Consider the following 23,425-nt stretch of genomic DNA (forward strand, 5'->3'; position numbering starts at 1 on the left):
ACTTCTCTGGAAATTAACTCCACAAGGGTCTCTTGTCCATGGGTGATGTTTAAGGTGATATTTTCCAGGGGCACCTGCACTGTAGTCAAAGGTGCTTGGAGCTGGCTTAATAGGCACTTCAGAATCCACATCTAGGACCAAGGTCTGTCTGCCTGTTATCCAAATACTCCAATGGGCAAGATTCTTCCTGGTCCTTTAGTGTTTGGTGCTGAATCTCACAGCTCCCTCAAAGTCACAGCTGTCTGTGCATGGATACCATATTTTTGTTCAGAGGTTTAAAAAATGATGGTTATCTTATGCTGTCATGATGCTGACACTCTTACAAATATTTTATACACTAACTTGCAAATATAAACCAGAGAAATTTTTAAGTTACATTTAATCACCAATTTAGATTCATTAAAGAAAGGAAAAAGTTCAATTCTAGAGAATCTTTTTTTTCCTATCAAAAGGCAATGGAGCAAGATGGTATGATAAGCTCAGTTGTTGTCTAAAGGCATTTGGAGAAATCAATGACTATTGATGAACTCTGCAGAAAAACGGAGGTGGGAACACCCTATGGCACACATTACTTCCTATCAACAGTCATTCTACACCCTTGCCCCTGTTTTTAATAGACACAACTCTCATTTGGTTCAGTTCTTCACCTTTTTATTTGCTCAGAGAATGTTACCACACCATCCCTAGCTTCATAGAGTAAATCAGGATTAGTTTAGCATCTATCAGAGTTGTTGCTTTTCCTTCCCATGGGTGAATTTGTAGGTGAACACATAATATCCTGGCCAATGAGAAATAATCTGCTTGAGATTTAGGGAAAGATTTTTCTCATTAACAAAATAGTATGGGGAAAGAAACCCACTTTTTCTTATTACCAGAGGTGGTTGAGCCTTTAAGTGATAACAGAAATTACCATAGCCATCTTGCCACCATCAGGCATGACATCCCAGCAAAGTCAAGATGGCAGGACAGATTATACTTGCATACTCGATGACAGAGTTGAGTCACCAAATTCACCCTAGAACTCTGCCTTTCAATATATTATACGAGGATAGCTTTTCCTTATTTTTCATACAAATTTTAGCTGGGCTTTTATTATTTATGCTGTCAAACTAAATTCTCATAGAGATTGCCAAGTGATGCAGGAAAAGGATGAGACCAAGAGAATAAGGAGATAAGAATGTTTAATAAAATTGACATTCAGGGAGTCTTGGATTAATCAGTGAATGGTTTCTGGTCAAATAGCACACCATTCTTGGAAACAAAACTAGATCCCTATATTAGCATATAAAATACATCCTAATGAGTAATAGGTTTAAATATAAATATTAAAAGTTAAAAAAAAATAAAAGTTATATTCCAAAGTTAATATCACAGGGTTACTTTACAACACCTAAGCTCTCCTAAAAACAAGGAAAAGTCATTGTTTCCAAAAAGGGGTGGTCATTCCTAAAGCCACTGTGGTTAAAAGAGATGAATGCTGACTGTTTCACAGTGGACCAGGAAAAGAATCGGACCAAAGGCTTGGAGTAGAGCCCTGATGTCCCAGCCAGTCCTCAGCTGATGCAGATGGCAGAAATTGGGTGAAGCCATGAAAAGTGAATTTGTACCCAGCAATAAATGAATGGGAACACAGGAATCACTTGATGTAGGAATAAAAGGTCATCTTTAAAGATCAGAAACCTCAAGCTAAGAAACACACCCAAGGCTAGTTGAAGTCATACTCCATGTGTTAGATGCTAAAATCCCCAAGACCATTGCAGGTTCTTGGCACATGCTGAATATACCTTTCAGTTAAGATAAACTTAAAACTAAACAATTACCAAACAGCAAAGAAAAGTAGCACTATAAAAATCAAATAACATTTTCTTAACACAGGTGCACTTAAAACTCAAGGAAATCAGAATAAAGAACACTAAAAACTTTAGGATAAATACTTTAAACATTTTCTGATTTAAAGTAGTCCATGGGGGAAAAAAAAAAAAAAAGTAGTCCATGGGGGGGTGGGGGGAGTAGTCCATGGGAAGCAAGCAAACAAAAGAAAACAGAAGGCTTATGAAAAAATAGATAATAAAAATGAATGATTGGTTATTTTATAGAACCCATTAAAAATTTTTAGAAATGAGTCATTTTCAACAGAAGTTTAACTATCAGTAAAAGGCCACAGATCCATTCAATAAAAAGTTAATGGCAAATCCAAACTGTTGAATTAAACTGAGGCAGTCTTTCATAAAATTGAATGAAGCATTGTTTTGTTTTTTTAACAGGAGTAAGAAGAGAAAAATACAACTTAACAAGACCAAGTGTTCCAATATAACTAGTAAAACTATCAGGAAACAGTAGGATGGTGGTAGTTAGGCAAGGTTTAAAGAAAAATACTGAGAATTCCCAGTATAGAAGAAGCCCAAGTCCTAAATATTGAAAAAATTTCCCACTCATTTTTTCTCCTTTCCCCTTTATTCCCTTTCACTAGTCTGTGTCTCTCATGAATAAATAAATAAATATTTTTTAAAAAGAATTTTTTAATAGATGTTCACCTGAAATTAACATTGTATATTAACTATACTGGAATTAAAAGAATCAATGTGTTATTTTAACACAGCATTATTTTACATAGAGGTTCCCAGACTGCTCTTGCCTGCCTCAATTTCCTTTACTTACAGATCAAGCAAGTTCATGCTCACCTCTCCACCCCTTATGAGGACCCATCAGAATCTGGAATACAATGAGAGTAGAGAGAAATCTTTCATTATACTGACAGGAATCTATTTGTATAGAACTATTATGAAGGTGGAGGAATCCTGTTTCTCCCACAAAATACCTTGTGGTCAAGGCTTTAACAACCAGAGTTCTGGTCTGTCCACAAAATAGGAGCACACTCAGATTTCAAGAACAGTATTTTTGTAATGCTGGCTCTTTACTCACAGAGCAGAGCTAGAAGGTAATTAACTTGGCTGCAAACAACCACGTCCCTTAAATGCAAATTCACTTATAGTAGAAGCAAATGAAGCCGAGTACAGATGAGCATAGATAAAAGAGAAGAAGCATCTTATAAGTACTAATGTCCCTGGTTCTAGTCCTTCTAAGGGAGGGCTGAAGTGGCTCCTGAAAAATACTCATTCTTCCCATTCTGCAGACTTTTCATTCCTTCTGCGCACCACATTTTGCCCTTGGAAACCGGGAAATGGCAGGACCACCTGTATGAATTTCAAACTAGGCACATTTCCAGAGTTCATCTGTCTTTCACTTTTGCAAATTTCTCCAACATCTTTCCATAAAGTCCTGATTAATGCTCTTTGTGGTTTTCCTTACTCAGGCAAGAGAGCATGCAGATGTGTTTTCAGAGATTTTCCATGAGAGTTAAATGACGTTGGGACTCAGGAAGCAAAAGGATTGACAATTAATGCTTATTTATCATTTACTATAAATGATATGCTAGGTAATTAATATATACAATCTAATTTCACAACAGTAATGCGTGGTAAACATTATGATCTCCATTTTATCCTTGAGTAAATGAGATTCAAAAATATTTTAATATTTTTAATAAATTTTCTGATGTCATATAACTAATTAGTATTGAGAAATTTCAAGCCCTGGCAAATTTGGCATCACAGCCAATAATCTTTCCAATATTCCGTGGGTCTTAGAGTGAGCCTGATATAAATGTAACAAAAAATGGATTCTTTAGTAAGCAATTAATTAATTCTTACCACCATTAGAAAGAAATACGTATGATTCCTCAGGATTTTAGTCTTTTTCTTTTGCTTAAAGACTTAAAAATTTCTCCCAATAAGTGCAAAACAGAAAGAAGACTGAATCTTATTGAGATTTAACCCCTCCTCTGCCCAGCTGGTGCCTGTTTGGCTACTTACCTGCCTGAGGAAGTTTAGTTTTGTCTTTAATCAAAATAAATTCTAGTTCTTTCTATACCTCCTTCATACTTCCTCTAGGTCTTTTTTTTATCCTCAAATCCACGAAATGCCCAAATTGCCTAAAGTACTATCATTGACCTCATTTTCTTCTTGGTATGTATTTTATTATTCAGCAAATCCATAAATTCTCATGCCTTCAAATACAATATTCTAACAGGTGTTTACCAAATCTTCATCACTCACCATGAATGTACTTAAAGCTCAAGTCCCACATACACAATTGTGACACATACAACTGAACATTGCAACAATACTCTAAACCCAGCAAAATCAAATCTGAATACAGCTTTCTCACCAAACAAGTTTGCATGTCTGTGTGTTGGAGGCTGGTTGCCTTTCAATCTTCTGACTCACAACCTCAGAGTGCTGTCTGCAAGGTCATTTTCTCTCCTCTCCCATAACGATGGCCTGCCAAATTTTATTCATTTGTTGCCTTGCCTATTTCTGTCACATTCATTTCTAGTTCAGGCCATCACAATTTGCACTTAGAGAACTTTTTTTAACTGCCCTGACTTTTCTACGTACATCTAGTGTCCAGTATCTCCATTTCTTACCTATCCTTCAACTCCTGCAATCCACTCATTCAACAAATAATTACTAAGCAGAAACTATATATCAAGCACTGTGCCAGGTTCTGGAGATATACAAATAAATAGGATACAGGTAAACAAACCTACCAGTACAACCACATTAATCTGCACTATAGATGATGTACCATGGAAGTTCAGAGGAGGATTAATATTAACACTTTGGGGAGCTTGGAGGTGGCTTCCTGGTGGAAGTGATGTCTGAGCTGAGTCTTCAAACATAAACATGAATCCTACAGGACATTTCCCTACCCATTCCCAGGAAAGGGAGTTGTTTAGGGCATCATTTCATAATTCTTTCAGTTGAGACTAGGTCTCTGAATAGATTATTTTCTTTCTCCAGTGGGATATTCCTTATACTTCTTCTTCTGTGTTTCTCTGAATTAAGTAGTTTCTGGATACCAATGGTGGTTTAAGCTGTTCTTCACAGAACGGATGCAAGTGGGGGAAGAGTTAATCCAGCATCATGTCATGCATTTAGCTACTTAGATCTCTACCACTACACAAAGTTGGGATTTTCTGCCTACTGAGGAAGACTACTCCCTATAAACCTAGTTGTTACCCTCTGCTCTACATGTCTTTCTTCCCAATTTCCATTAAGCATTCCTGCAAAACTAATCAAGTTTCCACCGATTCTTTATTATATATTATGAAATATTCATTCTTAGTTGCAGGACATCAATGATTTACTCCTTCGCCCAGTTCCTGCTGTTCTGCAGAGAGATTGGCTCTAGTCTATGGTGTCTTGCAGCAAGGGTTGGAGGGAAGAGAGTCAGGGAAGAGCTCTGGTTCTGTGGATAGAGGGATGGTAGGGGAATATTGTATTTCTCGTGAACTAATACTTTGATTTTAGTGTGCAATTTTTTCCTTCTCCATTCTGAGTTGTATCATTAGGCTTCGTATCTTAACTTGACATTGAAATGTACCAGCTCCAGTCCTTTTCTTTCATTTCCTAGGAAGTATGTAGGAAGAAGAGCCTGTGTTGGCCTAGACTATGAACTTTTAGGCACTAGGAACCATGATTTGCCTACACTTGGCCAGAATTTAGTAGAGTCTCGCACATAAAGTTTTCTCAGTCAATACTTGATGAAGGAATGGATGCAGACTTCCCACAGGTGCCAAAGCCTCTTCCATAAAAACTGATGTTCCCTCCCCGCCTTCCTCATTCTGTTCTATCTCAGGCACATTGTAAGAAAAATCTATGGAACAAAATCTAGATTTGTATCTCCCCCTTGTCAGCCTGAATTAAAATCATCAAAAGTCTCAGGAGCAAACAGATAGGAGGCAGAAATTGTATCTTATTAAAAAGCCACAGAAACCTAATTTAAAAGAGTTATTTATGAGTCCCCTTTGGCAATAAATACTACTGCTGTTTTAGGGACTAACTTTTATCTCAAAGCAATATCCTGTACTTGAAAAAAATAAGACCTGTAGTGATCTGGGCTGAATTTTGAGGATGTCATAAAAAGAAAAAATCCCTACTGCTTTTGGATGTAAATGATATGAAGTGAAAAGCTTAAATATAGGGTACAGGAGTATTTTCTCATGTTAACACACACTGCATCTTTTTAAAAAAAATTCAGGTATAGTTGACATGTAACATCTTAATAGTTTCAGGTGTACAACATACTGATTCACTCTCTGTATAGGTTGCAAAATGATCACCACAATAAGTCTAGTTAACACCCATCCCTACGCATAGTTATAAATTTTTTTCCCATAATGAAAACTTTAGAGATTTATTCTCTTAGTAACTTTCAAATATAAAATACAGTATTATAACTATTGTCACCATGCTGTATATCTCCATGACTTCTTTATTTCATAACTGGAAGTATTTGTACCCTCTGACCTCTTTTACTGGCTTCACTCATTCCCCCATGCCCCTGCCTCTGGAAACCACCAATCTGTTCTTTGTGTCTGTGAGCTCAGTTTGAATTTTGGTTTTTGAGTTTGGTTTCAATTCCACATATTAGTGAGGTCATGTGGTATTTATCTTTCCCTCTCTGACTTATTCCACTTAGCATGACGTCCTTAAGCTCTTTCCACATTGTAACAAATGGTAGGATTTCCTTTTTTATGGATGAATATTATTTCATTGTATACGTATATATCCCACATTTTCTTTATATATTCACCCATCAATGGATGTTTAGGTAATCTCCTTTGTAAATAATGCTACAGTGAACATAAGGGTGCATATCTTTTCAAATTAGGGTTTTCATCCTCTTTGCATAAATACCCAAAAGAGGATTATAGAATCATTGTGAATATGGCAATGAAAGGTGTTTCTAGACAAGATTGTTGTGATGGAATTTCAGTCAGGGACTCCTTAGAAGTAGAAGAGGTGACAAGACAGGAATAGAATGCTCTAGACCTCAAAGGTCTCTTTGGTGAAAATGATTGCTAGCTGTATTATGGCAGGTGAGTGGGGGTGAGAGTGGGATTACCAGGCAGTGAGGAGTTCCACTTCATTGAGGGGTCTATTGAGTTTATACAGGGATTTACTACTTGAACTTCAGCCCTGCCCTGGTGTTGAATGAATCCTGAATTTTAGACTTAGAAAGATCATCAATGTCCCAGCTGACCCATTTCCCATCCCATTTCCCATTTTTTATCCTTCCAGTTTAATCTCAACTTGCAGATCTCCAGTGGTAGGAGATCAAGTTTCTTACAGAGAAGAATATCTGCTTTTGGGATAGATATCATTAAATCATAGAAGAAAAATAATCTTTGAACTTTTAAACTAGATATTACTTTTTGATCAGTCTGTGTGTTTCCATAGTGTCATGTGGACATTTCTAAGAAGCTTTTATCTCATCATGCTGCTATTGTTCAATTTGCTTGACTCTCCTACCAAACCTTAAAATCATTGAGAGGAGTTATATTATTATTCATCTTTGTATCTCCAGGCACAGCAGACTAGCTAACATATAATTGCCATTCAATACATGTTTCTTAATTTAATTCAAAATGAACTGACACACACCTCACTATTTGTGTTCTTAAGAGCCCAAACCAGTAAGTTTAACCCCCTTTCTACTTGATCCTCCCAGTACGGTATGGTTTTGAGAATCTTCCACTGAAATTGAAACACCACAGAAACTATTCTCAAAGAGACTCAGAAGACAACCAAAAGTATATATAACACAAGAAAACGAAAAGATGATGATTCATCACAACTTCCAAAGCACAAAGAATTGTTTAGACTTCTCTGCTAATTGGTAGAAGCTGGAAAAGGATGAGCCAGAGCATAACTGCAAAACATTCTTCATCTTATTGTAGAGAGATAAGAATTAAAATGTTTAAAAATTATAAGTGTCTCCTTTCCTCTTATGACTGTAAAACAGAGGTTGTGTTTACATGGGTGAGCACATAGAGCAAAGCAATGAAGACTCCTTCAACAAACTGACTTTCTAGCATGACTCAGTTGACTAGAATGATCAGACAGACTGACCCACCTACAGAAGCAACAGCCAGTGATAACTGAATCCTGACCACTATTCTCCTGGCCAAGTGAATAGGAGGGAAGCTTTTGACTCTATTACTTGTCTTCTTCAAAGTCAATCTGCATCTTAGCTACCACACACATTGGGGAACCTTCTGGAACAGGCCTCGTCCATGGCTTACTGATATCCAAAAGGACTACAGAATCCCTTATGCCATGCACACAAGTCAAGGAAGACGTGCTCCCAGAAGTACTTTTATTTTTTTTAAGAGAAATTCTGTCACTGCAAAAATAGTGGGCAAGTCCCACAGAATACATAGAGATTATGTAATTTTATCTTTGAACAGCGATTTCTTTAGTGCTGTTTTAGAAAATATAGATTCAAAACAAATCTAATGTGCCATCAGTTAGTCATGACATGATTGTAATATATTTGAGGATATAGCTACATGCCAGATGAATAAAGTACAATGATTATATTCCTTTTATTCTACAAACAGCTGTTTAATCCACTTAACTTGCTTACAGGATCATCTTATGTTCCAAATGTGGATTTCTTGTAAGAGTCCAAATTCTGGTCTGACTTAAAATCCCCTGATCTTGTCTAATTTCCTGATAAACATTAGATTGCAGAATTTGAGTTTTGACATAATGCCTATGACATCCATCCAGATATTCAAGACATGTTCATGAAACTAATTAGAAGAGTTCTTTGTTTCTTTTTAGATGCTCCAAAGGAAGCTGATAATGAAACCACTCAATCCCAACTTCTTTGTAGTATCTCTTCACTCAGGATATTCTATAATTCATTTTCTTGTAACTCTAGGCCTAACTGGCTTTTGCTCTACTCAATCTCTCCTTTAAATGGTATGTAAATGGGGCAGAGCCCCATCTTGTATTGGATTCATTCTTTCTGCATAAAATGTTGTCCAGAGAACTACTCTGGGTAATATACTATGCTACATGCCAAAAAAGCCACAACACATAAGACACAATCACTGACTTACAAAAGTTTAAAGTCCAGGGGAAAGACATAGACTTGGAAACATATATTTTCAATACAACATGATGATTTGCATTTGCAAGTATAGTGGGGAAGTCTCCCTTCTCTGGGAGGGAGACCACAGAGGGAAAGCTAGAAGGACCATACAAAGGAGCTACTAGTGGTATTCTCCATTTTCCTTCTCTGTTAGAAATCAATCTAAAGGAAAATGTATTTCTGGTCTACACTTAGAGATCAAGGCAACTACTGGAAACTGTTGATTAGACATCCCATGGGTTATATAAAACTCCATATGTCCTCCAGTGGACAAAACTGAACTTCCCAATTTACTTTATTTTTTTTTTATTCTTTATTGCTCCTACTTCACCTCCTTGTTTTATGCCATTGCAATACTTTCCTAACTGACTTCTGTATCTCCAGTCTATCCTTTATTGTTAATGTCTTATACATTGAAATAAAAATCTATTTCTGAAACACAAAGCTGATTACATCGCTTCCTCACATAAAACTTTCCAAACGTTCTCATTGTTACATGAAGAATGAAGAAGCCTGCAATGTTTATGTGCCAAAAGCATGCCAAGCACACTTACTCTGTGGTCAATAAATATTTGTTAAATAAATCAATACTCCCTTCCCCAACACACACACACTGTATCTTAGGAATTGTCTCATGTGCTAAGTAGAGGAATGGCCTCCAAAGATGTGCATGTCCTGATTCCCGGAGCCTGTGAATCTGTCGTGGGATGGCAAGAGAGAATCAAGGCTGCTGATTGAAATAATCTGACCTTAAAACAGGGGAGGTTACCCTGAATTGTCTGGGTGGACTGGGTTCTTATAAGTGAAAGAGAAAGGCAAGAGAGTCAGGGTCAGAGAGATGCAGTCTGAGAAACGCTACTGGCCATTCCTGCTTTGAAGATGGAGAGAGGCCAGGTAATGCAGGCTGTAAACACTGGAAAAGGGAAGGAAATGGATTCTTTCCAGGGAAACACATGTCTGCCAATACCTTGATTTTGGCCTGTTGGGACCATTTTGGACTTCTAAACTATAAGATAACAAATCTGTGTTTTCTCAAGCTACTAAACTTGTGGCAATCTGTTACAGCAGCGATAGGAAAGTGATACACCTCATTACAGAGCGTGAAACATACCATCCTCAAATATTATGTGACTTTCATCTTGGACTCTCATTGTTGGACACTCAAAACTGAGCCAGTTATACAGAGTAGAAAGCTTATTGGATTATATGGATTTGTTTGGGAGGCTTTGGTTTTTTTCCCCCCTAACATTTTCAGAATCTGTTAAGGATTTGATGTCAACTAAACTTCCACAAATACTGAACATCCATTTCTTACAAATGTTTAAATTATCATTGCTCTCACTTAACACAGTTTACCATTGTACATTCTAGGTATCTTTGAGCTGTGTATTTTAATTTTCTTTATACATTTGCAGACTTCCATGTGTCCCTTCTTCCAGAAAGTCATAATTCCCAAGTTGGAGTTTTGCTCATTCTTGTCTTAATCTAAGGGCCATAAGGCTCTTCACTTAACTCTACCTGTTCCGTCTTTGTCCTACATAATCCTACTTAACTAATTCCAGTTGTTTTGTTTTGAGTAATTCAGGGAGTGTGTGTTACTGGCTTTCCTCCTTCCAATGGCCTTCTCTCGGGAAAGACTATCTCTCTCCTTCCTGAGATTTTGATCTTGACCTTGATTAAGGCCATGTAGGTAAGACACAGGGCATGGCACACTCACTTTATCCTGGATCAGCTCCCTGCAGCCCTTAATATTCGTATTGTCCACTACCCCTTATTTCCCTTCGCATACCCCTCTATTTCTCCTATGATCAGCCCTTGGCCCAACCCCTCTACTCTGCCATCTTCTCTGCATCCTCTTGTAAGTTTTCCTTTTTGGCTTTTAAAAATTTTCTTCTTCTCTTTCCCAAAGAAAGAGAAGCTTCATTTGGAGCTGTCAGAATTTAAAATGTATCCTTTGTCTGATTTTTTTTTTCTCTGCTGACTGTGTTAAAGGTTAAACATAAAGAACAGCTAGACAGAGAAGTAAACTCAGATCCCTCCTTGGGAATGAAATGTGAGCTTCCTCTCTGTTTCTTTGTTATCCTGTAGTGCCATGAAGAGTGCCACCACCAATGAAATGGTTTGTCTATTGTGGGAGCCGTGCAGGTAAATTGGCAAAAAGAATCTGATTGATAAGCCTTATCTATTTACCCTTGATACATACCCTTTTAATCTTGTTCCCAATTTCTCAATTGCTTTGTACCTTTTGAAGTAAATATCAGTCACTCTTATTGGATCACTCTCCACTTTTTATCTATAATACTATTAATTTTTCCTTCTGTCTCTATATGACTTTGTACTTTGTTTCATTGTTTCCTGTTCCATGAATAATTTTCATAAATTTCAAATGTTGACATTTCTTCTGTTATTGCCAGAATGACATCATTTAGAAGTAATAACAGGATTCAGACTATCAACATTCATTTTGATATTTATTTGTCGCATCTCTTCAGTTTAAAATTAATTTTTGTTAGAGAAAGAGATTCTCTAAAACCACACATTCACTGACTGAGTGTAATATTTTCTTATTCCCATTGTCTCTCTTGTTTCTTTCTCCCACCTCCACATAAAAATGTAAAAATTACCTTGGTTTATATGTCTTAACAAGTATTGTTGTTGTGAGTACGGACTAAATTTGCCTATTTGGCAGTATGATTTAATGAGATATTAATTTGATTTCTGTTTTCACTGTTGTAGTCTAACTTTGTCCCCCCAGTAAAAGATTGTAGCCAAGCTTTATGATGGGGAATGTGAATGGCTTGCACCTTTGAGGAATGGTTGCAGAGACAGGTGAGGTAAGAGGATTGTAAATTTTATACTACAGAGTACGGTGGTTCAGATCTTCGGGAATGCAGACACCAAGATGGATTTACAAGTCCAAGTTTATCCTGTAAAAGATAAAGGAGAGAGGATGTAGAGGTAAATTGGAGAGTGTCAGAATGCAATGCAAGTCTGACATACGTGAGAAGAAGAAAAGGATGATGGGGGATTGGATGAGAAGAGCCTCAGACCACACAGCAGCTCATAGGAGTCTTACCTAAGCCAGTGGGACATCCCAGAAAAATACTGCCCATTGGAGAATTCCAGCACAGGGCAGCAAGGGCCTAGCTCTAGTCCCCCTACCATGCTCAGTTATTGGTGAGGAACAGCCTGAGGAGCATAGGACACTGGTGTGAATATAGGACTGGGTGGGATGTGATGGCATTGCCGCTGAAAGCTATCACCTCACCTTGCATCACATTCTTTCTTGAAGGGAGATCTGAGTAGCATACTCACAGGGGTGACACAGAGCTCAAAGCACAAACTATTGGCCATGCAATGGATTGTAATCACCCGATGTTTTGAAGGTGGAGAGAAGTCTAAGTTGAACTATGAGTTAATCTGAGAAGGCATGTGAAATTTCCTGGGGTCTCTTCTCTTACTACCAGATTCCAGGAAATAGTGACACATGGAACCCAACCTGCATTTATCTCCTATATCCTAAGTGAGAGGCAACTATAAGACAGTACAGAGGTTGGACCCCATGCCAACAGATGAGTAGCAAGGGTAAATAACCTGGAGGAGAGTCTGCAGCCAACAGTGTGTTCCTCGGACCAGGATATCTGAGTATTCCCAGAGCAGCATCTTTCACCAGAGCTTAAGAACCAGGGTCTGAGAGCAATGTCAAGTAGCAGGAGAAACTCAAAGATGGTTCACTTCAATGGACATCATGTTTGTGATACAAAAGAAGCCTGAGTTTGTTTTAAGACCTGTGGAAGGAAATACTATAAAGTCACTGGGATTGAGTTTGCTACAGCCCAGTATGGCAGGGTGCTCAGATCAGGTTAGCTGTACAGGGAAAGAGCAGTGCTGGGGGATGAAAGTGGCAGGTGTGGTGTGTGGGCGAACCCCGCATGCATGTGTGCCAGGGGATGTGGTCTCGCAGCAGATCGGAGCTGCTGCCTGGTGCTCTACAGTCTCCGTGCTCTGGGCTGCCTCTTTCTGCTCTGTTGACTGCTGTTGCCATGTTTTCCCACCGTTACCTTCGTCAACCATTAACAGCCTCTCCTAGAGCACTTGTTTGCCACTGCATTGTGCTGTGGGTACTGCTGCCCATCTCATGCAAACGCCTACTGCTCGATCGTCCTCTGACAGAAGGGGCTTTACTGTGTCATGTGACCACCTGTTCCAAAAGTGTTGATTTCGGGAGAACCTTCAGCTCTCTTGTGACACCTTTTCGTTTTTGTTTTGTTTTCTTACAGGATAGCCTTCTCCTTTCCAGACTGCATAAACAGGGAGAAGGTTGCAGAATTGATTAGGTGGCTAGTCAGGCGCTGCTTCAAACTGCATGCGAACCACGTCGGGTATTAAGTTATTGATTCTCAGCTCCAAACCCCACCCTTTTTCACTCTGATTCTGGAGCTCAGACAGCCAATTACATTTCCTTTGCCAGTTGGGTCAGTGCTGGGTTCTGCCACAAGGGTGAGCCTAGAATGAGCCTGCATGGAGGAAGCAAAGAGCGCTCTTTCTCTCCTTTTATTTTGTGTGTGGCAATCAAACGGGTCATCATGAGTTAGTAGAAGTCAAGAAAGCAGGGAAGAAGCTTCAACAAGCTTCTTCCTCCCTAGAGGGGCAGGTGGCATGTTTCTGCATCAGCAGCCACACCTTGGGCTGAGAGGTCTCAGTTTTGCAGGGAACGTCCTCTCTGTAAGTATCATCTTTATCTACTTTTCATTCAGTCCTATAGGCAGTAGCTACTTTCTGTACTTGCCACCTTTACTATACCCGCCCATTCTTTTCCACCTTTTAAAGTTAGCCATCGTTTACATAGTTTACCTAGTTATTTCTTGATAGTAAGCGTTCTCTGTTCAAGTTACTGGTATAGTGTCGGGGAGCCTAACTCATGTCGGTTCCACACTCTGAGCTCAGCCAGCCTACCCAAACCCTGACATATGTCTTCTTCACTTTGTATCCTCTTTATCTTTCTCTTCAATCCAGCTGCCTTGTAAGACTTACAAGTTAGTAAATCTCTGAATTCTAACTTTGGACAGAATTCAACTGCACCCCATCAAAGCATTAAGTAACATGCATATTAGTATATCTGTGCAACATTTTATGTGTCATTGAACAATCCTTTATAGATAAGTAGCCTCTTAAGGAAATAATATGAAAATAACCAGTTCCTTACATTTTTCATTGCTAACAGTTTTTTAAATTATTAATCAATTTTGGTTCTTATCAAATGCTTTTGGGGCGTCTATTGAGATGACTTTTTTTCTTTAATCTGTTAACAAGAATTTCAACAATTTATTTTTTTTAAGATTTTATTTATTTATACATGAGAGACACAGATAGAGGGGCAGAGACACAGACAGAGGGAAAAGTAGGCTCCTCCGAAGGAGCCCAATGCAGGACTTGATCCCTGGACACAGGATCATGCCCTGAGCTGAAGACAGACGCTCAACCGCTGAGCCACCCAGGTGTCCCACCAACAATTTATTTTTTATTTTTTTATTTTTTTTTAAGATTTTATTTATTTATTCATGATAGTCACACAGAGAGAGACAGAGAGGCAGAGACACAGGCAGAGGGAGAAGCAGGCTCCATGCAGGGAGCCCGACGTGGGATTCGATCCCGGGTCTCCAGGATCGCGCCCCGGGCCAAAGGCAGGGGCCAAACCGCTGCGCCACCCAGGGATCCCCAACAATTTATTTTTGATATTAAATCTCAAGCATACATTTCTAGGATAATTCTTACATGATCATAAAGTGTTATCTATTTTGCACATTATTGGTTTTGACTTAATACTTCATTTAGGGTTTTTGAAATACTGTTTTTAGGTTGTATAAAGTATATACTGTCCTTGTCAGATTTCTGTCTTTTAGTTCCAAAACCCACTCTTCTTTGCTCTATTTTGCAATATTGGAGCTCAGCTTTCCCAAACTACATAGGTGACACTCCTATTCTTCAGTCTGTCTGTCGTGGGGTACCATCTTTCTTCTCTACCGACTGTCCCACAGGTACCTTCTGAAATCACCAGCTTCAAAATGTTAGCCTCAAAAATGAATTAGAAGAGATCCTACTTTTCCGTTCTCTGGAATTATTTCAGTAAGATTAAAATATTTGTTTCTTGAGTGTATTTAAGTATTCAGCGTGAAGCCACTTGAATTTGGAATTTTCTTATACAAAGATATTCTTCTACTGACTCACTTTCTTTAACAGCACAGAGCACAACAGTTAATTTAACAAAACTCAAGTAATTTTGTTTCATGAGTTGGTTTTCATGAGTTACATATTTTTTCTGGTAATTTATTTAACCTTAACATTTCAAATGTATTGGTATAAAGTCATCAGTAATATCCTCTTGTTATGTTTTCAGTGTTTGCAGACCTTAATGTAATGTTTTCTTTTTCATGGTTTATACCACCTAAGAACAATGTTGCAAAAACCCTAAACGAAGTGTTAAATGAGAACCAATAAGGTGTAAAATAGATAATACTTTATGATCACTTAAGAATTATCCTAGAAATGCATGATTGTGATTTACTATCAAAAAATAAATTGTTGAAATTCTTCATGTTAACAGATTGAAGAAAAACATATCATTTCAATAGATGCCCCAAAAGCATCTGATAAAAACAAAAATTAGTTAATAATTTTTAGGGGCACCTAGGTGGCTCAGCAGTTGAGCATCTGCCTTTGGGCACAGAAAACAATGAGCATGGACAAGGTGCTAAATGACCAAGTAGACAAAATGTTTCAGCCAGTTGATGTCATCCAGCTTCTATCATTGGCAACACCAGTGATGGCACAGTGAACACATGAACAAAGCCACTGTGGCAGCAGAGATTATACATGGGCCCAACAGCATGAAGTCTTGCTTTTCCAATCTTTAGTTTCTACTGCTGCCTAACATCCAACCTGCAAACAACACTTACTAACATGGAGTCCTCAGTATGCTATTTTCCCTCAAGGAGAACAAAGAACCAGCTGGTGGCCACCTAGTGTCCCATTCCATGCTTGCAAAAGCCAGCACTTAATATTAAAAAAGAGAAAACTTAATTTTATTTCAGTTATAGGTTTGCCTTTTCTGCCCTGTAGGCCTCAGCCAGTACCACTGTCCTAAGGCTTATGGAACGTCACAGCATCCCAAATAACATCACGTCGGACCAGAGGACCCACTTCACAGCAAAAAGAAGTGCAAGAGTGGGCCCATAATTCTAGCATTCACTGGTTGTATCACATACAGTGCCACCCAGAAACTGTCAGCCTCCGTTGGGACCTCCTGTGCAAAAGCATGGAGGCCGTGCCATTTTGGAGGCAATATTCTGCAGGAATGAGCGTCATCTTCCACATGCAGGTATATGCATTGAATCAAAGACCTTTGTATCATGCTGTGTCTTCAACAGAAAGAATGCATGTGTTCAGAAATGAACAAAGAGAAGCAGCAGCAGCCCCACATCTCATTGCTTCCAGTGGTTCACTGGAAAATATAAGTTTTTAAGAGTGGCTATGCCTTAAAAAAAGTAAAAGTCCAATTACAGTGGCAAAATTCAATAAGAGTAACAAAAACAGCCAATAATTAATTTAAAATCGCAAAGAAAATAACATTTTGGTTTTTTTGCCATTTTTGCTGACGATTGAACCTCTCCATTACACTCTATTAGATAAACCTCTTTGAATACCAAAAGAGGCCAGCTAATTTATACTTGTCAGAATCACTGGTGATTTTCCAAAGATAAAGACAGGCAAATTATTTCTCAGCCAAGTTTTTCTGAGACTCCCATTCCCAAGGAAGCACCCTATGAGGCCTCTCCAATATGTTGAGTTCATTCATCTTGGAGCCATGTTTATGGGTCTTTTATATTTATTCTGGCCTTTCTCACATTTGTTGAAGAAACAGTCATAGAAGTGCTCAGCACAGGATCGGTATACAGTAGCTACTACTATGGCTCCATCCCCTCTTGAGAAGTGGGATCTCCCATCAGAAAGCCAGAAGTTCCAAAGACTTTATAATACTGAATGCCAAGATAATCATGTGTAATATCCCACCCTTACTTCAATTAAATAGTTTTTTAAAGTCTTCAACATAGAAATGTTTCCAAATTTGAAAGGATTCTACAATGAATGTCCATATACCCTCTGTTTATATTTAAGAATGGTCATTTGTCACATTTGCTTAATCTTTTTCTCTCTTGCTATGTATTTTCCTTGTTGAAACATTTGAAAATCACTTGTGGACAGAATGAGACCTCATGAATCCTTCAACCTGGACTGCCTCAGGATATCTTCATACCTAACTGCAATAATGTTGCTGCACTGAAAAAAATTAACCATGGTTCCATAATATCATTTAATAATGTCTTCAAAGTAAACATTCCTTTTTTAATTACAAAAAAGTCCAATTACAGGGGTAAAATTAAATTAGAGTAATAAAAATGGACAAAAAGTTAAGTTGTATTAAAATAATTTAAATTAAAATGACACAGAAAATAACATGTTTGCCATTTTTGCTATGGAGCCTCTTGGTTACCCTAAATTAGGTAAACCAAGGAACATTTCTTTTCTTCAACACCCAAACAGATCTATGGAAGGGTGCATAATTCATTTATCCTTAAAAAACAAGTAAGAATAACAGACTTCATTGTATGACTATAAATTATAAATGTTCCTTAAATTCTAGGCAACAGCCCACATCAGAGCACAAAAGCCAACACGCACAGCTTGCTTTATGCCAAAATTAAGCATTCTGCCTTCGTATTTATAAACAATATTGTGACAAACTTCTCCTAGTGAATATTAGAATACATGTCAGATTGGCAGTGTGGAACAAAATGGACTCTTTCCTCCTCCATCTCAGAAGCACATTATCTTCCTGGATCACATGCACTTTGGGGTCAGACTCCTAGTCTCAGAGAAGCCAAGTCAAGTGTATAGGCTTTACCCTAAAGACTCCATTAACACTCACCTCCAGATTAGCGTAAACGTGAAATGGGGTCCAGCAGCAGATGCCTGTTGAGATCATCTTGTACAAATCCACAGGACAAAAAGGATGGGCTAGGGGGAGGGGCAAGATGGCGGAAGAGTAGGGTCCCCAAATCACCTGTCTCCACCAAATTACCTACATAACCTTCAAATTATCTTGAAAATCTATGAATTCGGCCTGAAAATTAAAGAGAGACCAGCTGGAATGCTACAGTGAGAAGAGTTCGCGCATCTATCAAGGTAGGAAGACGGGGAAAAAGAAATAAAGGAACAAAGGCCTCCGAGGGGGAGGGGCCCCGCGAGGAGCTGGGCTGAGGCCGGGGCGAGTGTCCCCAGGACAAGAGAGCCCCGTCCCGGAGGAGCAGGAGCTGCACCGACCTTCCCGGGCGGAAAGGGGCTCGCGGGGAGTTGGAGCAGGACCCAGGAGGGCGGGGATGCCCTTGGGCTCCCCGGGACAGTAACAGCAACTGCGCGCCCAGGAGAGTGCGCCGAGCTCCCTAAGGGCTGCAGCGCGCACGGCGGGACCCGGCGGGACCTGGAGCAGCTCGGGGGGGGGCTCGGGCGGCGGCTCCGCGGAGGGGGCTGCGGGGCGGGAGCAGCTCGGAGGGGCTCGGGCAGAGGAAGAGGCTCCGTGCGGAGGGGGCTGCGCGGTTCCAGGAGCAGCTCGGGGGGCTCGGGCGGCGGCTCCGCGGAGGGGGCTGCGCGGCCGGGAGCGCGAATCCACCAGCGCAGGCTCCGGAGCACAGGGCGCCGGGACACAGCCCAGGATCCCGCCTCCCCCGGGACAGGCAGAGGCCGGGAGGGCCCAGGACAGCGAGGACGCTCCTGCCCCAGCTGAGCAGATCAGCGGCCCCGCCCCGGAGCCTCCAGGCCCTGCAGACGGAGAGCTCCGGAGTTCCTGCCGGAGCTGAATCCAGGTTTCCAGAGCTGCCCCGCCACTAGGGCTGTTGCTCCTGCGGCCTCACGGGGTAAACACCCCCCGCTGAGCCCTGCACCAGGCAGGGGCACAGCAGCTCCCCCAAGTGCTAACACCCGAAAATCAGCACAGCAGGCCCCTCCCCCAGAACACCAGCTGGACTGATTGACAACTTCCAGAGGAAGCCAAGGGACTTAAAGTACACAGAATCAGAAGATACTCCTCCGCGGTTCTTTTTTTTTTTTTTGCTTTTTGATTTGTTTCCTTCCCCCACCCCCCTTTTTTCTCCTTTCTTTCTTTTTCTTTCTCTTTTTCTTCTTTTTTTTTCTCTTTCTCTTTTCTTTCCTTCTTTCTCTCCTCTCTTTTTCTCCTTTTCCCAATACAACATGCTTTTGGCCACTCTGCACTGAGCAAAATGACTAGAAGGAAAACCTCACCTCAAAAGAAAGAATCAGAAACAGTCCTCTCTCCCACAGAGTTACAAAATCTGGATTACAATTCAATGTCAGAAAGCCAGTTCAGAAGCACTATTATACAGCTGCTGGTGGCTCTAGAAAAAAGCATAAAGGACTCAAGAGACTTCATGACTGCAGAATTTAGAGCTAATCAGGCAGAAATTAAAAATCAATTGAATGAGATGCAATCCAAACTAGAAGTCCTAACGACGAGGGTTAACGAGGTGGAAGAACGAGTGAGTGACCTAGAAGACAAGTTGATAGCAAAGAGGGAAACTGAGGAAAAAAGAGACAAACAATTAAAAGACCATGAAGATAGATTAAGGGAAATAAACGACAGCCTGAGGAAGAAAAACCTACGTTTAATTGGTGTTCCCGAGGGCGCCGAAAGGGACAGAGGGCCAGAATATGTATTTGAACAAATTCTAGCTGAAAACTTTCCTAATCTGGGAAGGGAAACAGGCATTCAGATCCAGGAAATAGAGAGATCCCCCCCTAAAATCAATAAAAACCGTTCAACACCTCGACATTTAATAGTGAAGCTTGCAAATTCCAAAGATAAAGAGAAGATCCTTAAAGCAGCAAGAGACAAGAAATCCCTGACTTTTATGGGGAGGAGTATTAGGGTAACAGCAGACCTCTCCACAGAGACCTGGCAGGCCAGAAAGGGCTGGCAGGATATATTCAGGGTCCTCAATGAGAAGAACATGCAACCAAGAATCCTTTATCCAGCAAGGCTCTCATTCAAAATGGAAGGAGAGATAAAGAGCTTCCAAGACAGGCAGCAACTAAAAGAATATGTGACCTCCAAACCAGCTCTGCAAGAAATTTTAAGGGGGACTCTTAAAATTCCCCTTTAAGAAGAAGTTCAGTGGAACATTCCACAAAAACAAGGACTGAATAGTTATCATGATGACACTAAATTCATATCTCTCAATAGTAACTCTGAATGTGAACGGGCTTAATGACCCCATCAAAAGGCGCAGGGTTTCAGACTGGATAAAAAAGCAGGACCCATCTATTTGCTGTCTACAAGAGACTCATTTTAGACAGAAGGACACCTCCAGCCTGAAAATAAAAGGTTGGAGAACCATTTACCATTCGAATGGTCCTCAAAAGAAAGCAGGGGTAGCCATCCTTAGATCAGATAAACTAAAATTTACCCCAAAGACTGTAGTGAGAGATGAAGAGGGACACTATATCATACTTAAAGGATCTATTCAACAAGAGGACTTAACAATCCTCAATATATATGCCCTGAATGTGGGAGCTGCCAAATATATAAATCAATTATTAACCAAAGTGAAGAAATACTTAGATAATAATACACTTATACTTGGTGACTTCAATCTAGCTCTTTCTATACTCGATAGGTCTTCTAAGCACAACATCTCCAAAGAAACGAGAGCTTTAAATGATACACTGGACCAGATGGATTTCACAGATATCTACAGAACTTTACATCCAAACTCAACTGAATACACATTCTTCTCAAGTGCACATGGAACTTTCTCCAGAATAGACCACATGTTGGGTCACAAATCGGGTCTGAACCAATACCAAAAGATTGGGATCGTCCCCTGCATATTCTCAGACCATAATGCCTTGAAATTAGAACTAAATCACAACAAGAAGTTTGGAAGGACCTCAAACACGTGGAGGTTAAGGACCATCCTGCTAAAAGATGAAAGGGTCAACCAGGAAATTAAGGAAGAATTAAAAAGATTCATGGAAACTAATGAGAATGAAGATACAACCATCCAAAATCTTTGGGATGCAGCAAAAGCAGTCCTAAGGGGGAAATACATCGCAATACAAGCATCCATTCAAAAACTGGAAAGAACTCAAATACAAAAGCTAACCTTACACATAAAGGAGCTAGAGAAAAAACAGCAAATAGATCCTACACCCAAGAGAAGAAGAGAGTTAATAAAGATTCGAGCAGAACTCAACGAAATCGAGACCAGAAGAACTGTGGAACAGATCAACAGAACCAGGAGTTGGTTCTTTGAAAGAATTAATAAGATAGATAAACCATTAGCCAGCCTTATTAAAAAGAAGAGAGAGAAGACTCAAATTAATAAAATCATGAATTAGAAAGGAGAGATCACTACCAACACCAAAGAAATACAAACGATTTTAAAAACATATTATGAACAGCTATACGCCAATAAATTAGGCAATCTAGGAGAAATGGACGCATTCCTGGAAAGCCACAAACTACCAAAACTGGAACAGGAAGAAATAGAAAACCTTAACAGGCCAATAACAAGGGAGGAAATTGAAGCAGTCATCAAAAACCTCCCAAGAAACAAGAGTCCAGGGCCAGATGACTTCCCAGGGGAATTCTATCAAACGTTTAAAGAAGAAACCATACCTATTCTCCTAAAGCTGTTTGGAAAGATAGAAAGAGATGGAGTACTTCCAAATTCGTTCTATGAGGCCAGCATCACCTTAATTCCAAAACCAGACAAAGACCCCACCAAAAAGGAGAATTACAGACCAATATCACTGATGAACATGGATGCAAAAATTCTCAACAAGATACTGGCCAATAGGATCCAACAGTACATTAAGAAAATTATTCACCATGACCAAGTAGGATTTATCCCCGGGACACAAGGCTGGTTCAACACCCGTAAAACAATCAATGTGATTCATCATATCAGCAAGAGAAAAACCAAGAACCATATGATCCTCTCATTAGATGCAGAGAAAGCATTTGACAAAATACAGCATCCATTCCTGATCAAAATTCTTCAGAGTGTAGGGATAGAGGGAACATTCCTTGACATCTTAAAAGCCATCTATGAAAAGCCCACAGCAAATATCATTCTTAATGGGGAAGCACTGGGAGCCTTTCCCCTAAGATCAGGAACAAGACAGGGATGTCCACTCTCACCACTGCTATTCAACATAGTACTGGAAGTCCTAGCCTCAGCAATCAGACAACAAAAAGACATTAAAGGCATTCAAAATGGCAAAGAAGAAGTCAAACTCTCCCTCTTTGCCGATGACATGATACTGTACATAGAAAACCCAAAAGTCTCCACCCCAAGATTGCTAGAACTCATACAGCAATTCAGTAGCGTGGCAGGATACAAAATCAATGCCCAGAAATCAGTGGCATTTCTATACACTAACAATGAGAATGAAGAAAGAGAAATTAAGGAGTCAATCCCATTTACAATTGCACCCAAAAGCATAAGATACCTAGGAATAAATCTAACCAAAGATGTAAAGGATCTATACCCTCAAAACTATAGAACTCTTCTGAAAGAAATTGAGGAAGACACAAAGAGATGGAAAAATATTCCATGCTCATGGATTGGCAGAATTAACATTGTGAAAATGTCAATATTACCGAGGGCAATATACACGTTTAATGCAATCCCTATCAAAATACCATGGACTTTCTTAAGAGAGTTGGAACAAATTATTTTAAGATTTCTGTGGAATCAGAAAAGACCTCGAATAGCCAGGGGAATTTTAAAAAAGAAAACCATATCTGGGGGCATCACAATGCCAGATTTCAGGTTGTACTACAAAGCTGTGGTCATCAAGACAGTGTGGTACTGGCACAAAAACAGACACATAGATCAGTGGAACAGAATAGAGAATCCAGAAGTTGACCCTGAACTTTATGGTCAATTAATATTCGATAAAGGAGGAAAGACTATCCATTGGAAGAAAGACAGTCTCTTCAATAAATGGTGCTGGAAAAATTGGACATCCACATGCAGAAGAATGAAACTAGACCACTCTCTTTCACCATACACAAAGATAAACTCAAAATGGATGAAAGATCTAAATGTGAGACAAGATTCCCTCAAAATCCTAGAGAAGAACACAGGCAACACCCTTTTTGAACTCGGCCATAGTAACTTCTTGCAAGATACATCCACGAAGGCAAATGAAACAAAAGCAAAAATGAACTATTGGGACTTCATCAAGATAAGAAGCTTTTGCACAGCAAAGGATACAGTCAACAAAACTCAAAGACAACCTACAGAATGGGAGAAGATATTTGCAAATGACATATCAG

The sequence above is a fragment of the Canis lupus genome, chromosome 5 (assembly GCF_011100685.1).
Source record: "Canis lupus familiaris isolate Mischka breed German Shepherd chromosome 5, alternate assembly UU_Cfam_GSD_1.0, whole genome shotgun sequence".
Taxonomy (NCBI): Eukaryota; Metazoa; Chordata; class Mammalia; order Carnivora; family Canidae; genus Canis; species Canis lupus.